The 6000-nt window shown below is 42.6% G+C and overlaps 1 protein-coding gene across 2 annotated transcripts in view; it reads left to right on the top strand.

Annotated features, from left to right (window-relative positions):
* Positions 1-5261: 5261 nt before the first annotated feature.
* GPR155 (G protein-coupled receptor 155) overlaps positions 5262-6000 on the top strand; it is a 47589-nt gene continuing 46850 nt past the window's right edge. For both annotated transcript variants that reach the window (XM_043577082.1, XM_043577083.1), the window contains exon 1: positions 5262-5465. The gene's annotated coding sequence lies outside the window, so the exon portion shown is untranslated. The remainder of the gene's footprint in view (positions 5466-6000) is intronic.

Below are 6000 nucleotides of genomic sequence, written 5' to 3'. Positions count from 1 at the left end.
TTACTAGCAGATTGAAAGGGGGGTAGTTATTATGTAATTGCGAAAACACAAACACACATACATAATATATGTATGTGTATATTTTTTTATATGTGCATATTAAAAGGTACTTTTAAGGGTTTTAGCTTGGTAGTCCAGAAATTAAATTATTTAATTATAGCATTTAAAGTAACCAAAAAACTCCCACAATTTGGGAGAATATTTAAATACGGCTATAAACCTGGGCCAAAGGAAAAGCTGGAAAAAATAAGAAATCCAGCTATTATAAAAAAGCTATATGACAGTTGCTTATATCAAATAGTTCCCATTGAATAAAAGAACATTTTAACATTCTGATAGCTGGTAGGCCATTTGGGTTAGTCAATCATTCAAAAACCATTTATGGAACATCTAAGGATACAAAGATTAACCTTATAAAGATTAAGCCTTAGCCTTATATAAATTCATATATTGAACGGTATCAATGTTCTTATTCTATTTTATGTGTGGATTTTGTATACCTAGTTTAATATACAGTAGTGGCTTTTAAATTTGTTTTAGAAAAATATTTACTACTAGGTACTGTTCACCATTTCCACATAGCCAAAATACACACTTTATGACTTATTCCATGCTTTTTCTTAATAAAATTAATGTGGTTTTTTGTTTTTTTGTTTTTTTTGGTAGAAATGTTGGGAACTATTCTACACACACAAAATAATCATGGCTATTTTCACCATTCAGAGATATTTACTGTTAACATTTTCTTCTAGAATTTTTTTCTACACATTTGATTGTAGGTAACAGAAAACCCAATTCAAACTTGCTTAAACAATAAAGAAAATTGATTGGCTCACATGAATGAGAAGTCCACAGGCTTCAGGCAATCATGGCTTCAAGTGAAGCTTGATTCTATAACTCAGTATGTCATCAAGGACCTTTTGTTTCCTTTTCTCTGCTGTGCCTTCCTTGGTGTCCGCATCATTCTAAGACTAGCTCCTCTCATTGTCCCAAGATGGCCACCAGCATCTTCCTCCTGTCCAGCAAGCAAGAGACAGCATTCTCAGCAAAAGTCCTAAGAGTCATTCATCAAACTACCTTAGAGCCAATGCCCACCCTGACTAAATCACCGAGTCCAAAGGGGTGGAATGTACTGATTGGATAGCCTAGGTTAGTCACACCACCTCTGAAGACAAAGTGAAGATCACTTCTCTGGAATCATATGTATCCCTAAAGAGAAATGGAAAGGTGATATGGAGTTTTAAAGAAACTAAAAAAAAAATCATATTAGACATGTCTTCCTCTTTGCACATCTTTGATAAGACTCTATGGATGGCCCAGAGTGCCACTTTTTCAAGGAAGATCATACTCAAAATTTCAATAGGGAATACTTGATAGGTAAAAAAATTATATAGATCTATATATGGATAAAAATGTTAATTATACATTATTAAATTTAAAAGGTTATTAAAAACCATGCATATAAAAAAATCATATGATCCTATTTTCTTAATCTACATATGCATAGAAAAAAGGTACTTACATAATAAAATGTATGTGAAAGCATACAGAAATTATCTGTACGTGTTGTGATTTTTAGTTTCTTCCTTCCTTTCTCTATTATATTAATATTTCATAATTATTTATTACATTCAAAATCAGAAAAAAAAATTAGAGCTACTTCATTACGGAAAAAAGCAAAATTTGCCAGGAATCTACATTATATGACACTGCCTCAACATCTATCCTACATGACCCTTGTCATTATACAAACTACTTGGTTTATTCCTCCTGCCAATCTTGATCTACCAGAGTTGGGGGAAATGAGGGTATTGGTGTTGCAGGATTTTTTTACCTCAATACCTAGGGTTTGTTGTCTTGCTGCTTTGAAGAATGAAGAGGTGGACATGAAATGAGCAGCAGGCAAAGTTTATTAAAGTACAAGATTAGAAAGTAAGGATAGTATGAAAGCTCTTTTTACAGATGGGACATTTGAAAGTGAATGCCTGTGACTACAGGCAAGGGTCCTTGTTTTATAAGGTACTGGTCACCCCCTCCCCCCCTTTACCCTCCCTTTTGTTCCTCCTAAGGTTCTACCTTTATTGGCTTGATAGCTCTAGGTGCTGGTTGTTTCCTGATTGGCTCATTTCTAGTGTATGAGGTGTGGTCTATGGCCACACCTTTCCTTGTGGATCATCCATTTTATGGTCTACTTTTTTTTAGTCAGATCTCTTTGTCAAATTCCTGAGGGAAACCTGAGGGGGAGGAGGTAATGTCTGTTACATTCTTAAGAGGAACCTTACTGGGGCGCCTGGGTGGCGCAGTCGGTTAAGCGTCCGACTTCAGCCAGGTCACGATCTCGCGGTCCGTGAGTTCGAGCCCCGCGTCGGGCTCTGGGCTGATGGCTCAGAGCCTGGAGCCTGTTTCCGATTCTGTGTCTCCCTCTCTCTCTGCCCCTCCCCCGTTCATGCTCTGTCTCTCTCTGTCCCAAAAATAAATAAACGTTGAAAAAAAAAAATTTAAAAAAAAAAAAAAAAAAAAGAGGAACCTTACACCTGAGGGGCTTTGCTGTGGTCAGATCCTCCCAGCATTGTTCCAATATGTTTTCTCCACCCAGGGACCTCAGGTCCTATCCTTTCCCTCTCTCCCTACTGAATTGTGTCTTTTCCTACCATATCAGTGTGTGTGAAGGAACAGGTCCTGTTTATTTGTAAGTAAGAATTAAGATTAATTTACAGCTTCCCTCCATTAGTTTGAATAACTTTTAGCTTTTCTGCCCTTCTTTCAGTTAATAGTATATGTAGGTCAGCATCTTACAGACTGATTAGCAGATATGAAAGTGAAATTGAATGGTTTTCTCCTGGCATTCAGTAATTACGTATCTAAGAGTGATTTTTTAATGAAGTCTTTCATCTCTGTATACATTCTATTCCTAGAATTTCCCTGTACAAGCTGCTTTTCTCAGAAAACTCATCCACTCCATACAGGTATCTCCAAACTACATGTTTAGCTCTATTCTTTTTTTTTTTTTTTTAACGTTTATTTATTATTTTTGAGACAGGGAGAGACAGCATGGACGGGGGAGAGTCAGAGACAGAGAGAGACACAGAATCCGAAACAGGCTCCAGGCTCCGAGCTGTCAGCACAGAGCCCGACACGGGGCTCGAACCCACGGACCGCGAGATCATGACCTGAGCCGAAGTCGGATGCTTAACCGACTGAACCACCCAGGGGCCCCTACTCTATTCTTTTTCTCTCTTGAGCTTCTGTTTTCTCTCTAGGTGTCTATCAGCAATCTCTACTTACATGTGTTGATACCTTCAGGAGCAGTTAGTTTACAGGACAGTGAGCACTTACATTCCCAATCCCTTGCACCAACTAGCTGGGTGTTCTTAGACCAACTGCTGAATCTCTAGGACCTCCGATGGAGAGGATGATGACAACTCCTTCAAGAGAGGAGACTGAACTAGATAATTTATCAAGGTTTTAGACTTTAGACCTAAAATCAAATTCATTATTTTCTTCTTGTAACTGCTTCTCTCACTTGAAATATTTTTTCCTTTCATCTTCAGATAGTAGAACAATAGAAAATAAAGGAACTTTAGAACTAGGAAGGCTATTAGAGGCTGCCTGGCTCAATTCCTGTTCCTTACTGTAATGGAGTAAGTACTTGGGTTCATTATCTCTTTACTCTTCTTTGGTCTTCTTAATCCAGTCCCCTCACTTCTCCTTTTGTGATGTCTCTCAGGCCATTTCCATTCTTTTCACTATCATCACTCCAGGGTACATATGTCTTTACTTCCTAGAGTCTAGGTTCTTCCCAAAGTCTTTTGCTTTTCTTGCTTCCAGTCTTTCAGCTAATCCTGGGAAAGCTTCCAGATTACATATCCAAAAACAATGTGATCATTATGACACATTCCTGTCAAAACATATTTAATGGTTTTACTGTGGTCAGAGGATAAGGCCCAAACTCTAAGACCAACCTAAGGAACCTCCTAGAGGTTGACCTTAACTTACCTTTCCAGGTATATCTTCATGTATTCTCCTAAAAGTCAAAACTCAGTATGTATTTAATTGAACGAATCTTCATACTTGCTAAACAGAAATCCTTTTAGTCTTGAAATAGTATATTCAGAAGATTAAAAAAAAAAAAAAAGTAGCCAGGTTCAAAGGGAAAATACAAGGCCATTAAGAGTGAAGGTAGAGAACAAAGGTGAAGTGAGAACAGGAGTAGAATGCATGACTTTTCTACAGTTTCAGTTTCCACTCACTTTTCCTGCTTAGTTTTCTGAACTTTTAACCAATCCTTAGCTAACTGATTTTTCAAGTTGAGCCATACAAATTTGTATCTTTGCACTAAAACTACCAAGATGATAGGAAGACACTGAAGTTGCCAGACTGAACAAATTTAAAGATGCAAAGTAGAGCCTGTGGAGATATTAAATGTAATATTATAAATATCTTAAATTTGAAACAATATTGACTCTGAAAGACTAATACAAATACAAGCTTTCATCAGGTTTAAAATGGAGCTCTATATTTGGGACCACTTCATTTCAAGCTCAGGAAGTTTTCCACCAATATAAGGAATTTCCTCTCACTACCCTGAGGGAATATGCATGTAGTTTTCCCACACAACAAAAACACAAATAGGGACTGGGCGCTTGCTTATTGTATCTAAATTAAACACAGTGCCCAAACTACATTTTAAGCTCTGATTTAGGAAGGTCAAGGTCGCACTGCCTTGGGAAAGGGGAAAGGCAAGATTCTAACCCAGGTCCTATTTTAAACTCTGTGCTATCAAATGACTAGTCAAACCAACACATGAATTAGCGGGTCACAAGAAGTTGGGAGTTAGGCGGTAGGACGAGATGCTTCCACACCTGAATTGGAAACGATGAAAACGAGACTGGAAAGGCGCCCGCCGCAGCCGCCATTTTGCGAGAGCCGGGTACCGGAAGTCTCGCCGCGGGAGTCTAGCAGTTGGGCGGCTAGCAGCCGACGGCGCGGGGGCGGAGCCAAGGACCGAGTGTTTCCCCCACCTCTCGGCGGCCAAAGGCGGTGCCTGAGGGCGGGACCAGAGACCCAGCGTCTCGGAGGCTCGCGGCGAGGGAGGAGCCTAAGGCGGGGCCGAGGACGTGTGCTCGGAGGCTCGTGGCGAGGGGCGGGGCTTGAAGGCGGGTCCAGGGGTCAGGAGGCTCGGAGGTTCCCAGGGCGGTGCAGCTCTTAGACTTGAGGCCGGGGGCGGAGCCTAAAGGCGGGGCGAGGCGGGGCCGCGCGGCCGGCGCGGGGAGGAGCTGACCTGGCCACCGCACACCCGCACCTCACTTTCTCGGAACGTGACAGAGCTGCTGTAGCCGGCCGCCAGCAGCCCTCAGCTCTCAGTGGAGAGGGCTGGGGTGGGAGATGACGGTGATTTCCTCCCTGGTTGGCCCACCACGAGCATCGACTCCCTTCTCGTGGCCCAGGGGCTGCAGACATAGCAGGTGAGATGGGGCCCCGGGACGCGAATCTGCCCGGCCCAGGCTCGGCCTTGCGTACCCTTGGTGCCCCCATCCCCGCCCCTCGGGTCTGGGCAGGTGGGCAGTGCCCCGCCCTTGGCACCCTGGCTGCGTGCAGTCAGCTGTCGGCGCCTGTCCCGCAGCGTTCGCTTTTAGGACCTCCGGAGCCACCCAGGAAGACTTAACATAGGGGAAGGGACAGCTTGTCCCCTCCAGTGACAGACAGAACTGCCATACCCCAGTTTGAGGAGCACCTCATTGCACGTACGTCCACGCTGTCATTCTCGGACTCTTCCTTTTATCCCGAGGGGTGGCCTCAGTATCTGCTCTGGTAGCTCCTGCCCAGGTACCTAGAGCACTGCACCGAATTTTCTTCCTTGCCCCTTTTTGGAGCATGTCAGTTACCATGACGTTGTTAATCCCATGTCCTGAGGAAGCTGAGGGACCAACTTTTTATCCCAGGCACAGACCCCATTCTGCCTTTCCGTTTCCAGTGCCGTCTGCCCAGACATTAGGTGGC

This window comes from Prionailurus bengalensis, chromosome C1 (assembly GCF_016509475.1).
Source record: "Prionailurus bengalensis isolate Pbe53 chromosome C1, Fcat_Pben_1.1_paternal_pri, whole genome shotgun sequence".
Taxonomy (NCBI): Eukaryota; Metazoa; Chordata; class Mammalia; order Carnivora; family Felidae; genus Prionailurus; species Prionailurus bengalensis.
The sequence above is the reverse complement of the archived record's forward strand: the minus strand, read 5'-3'. Positions and strand labels throughout refer to the sequence as shown.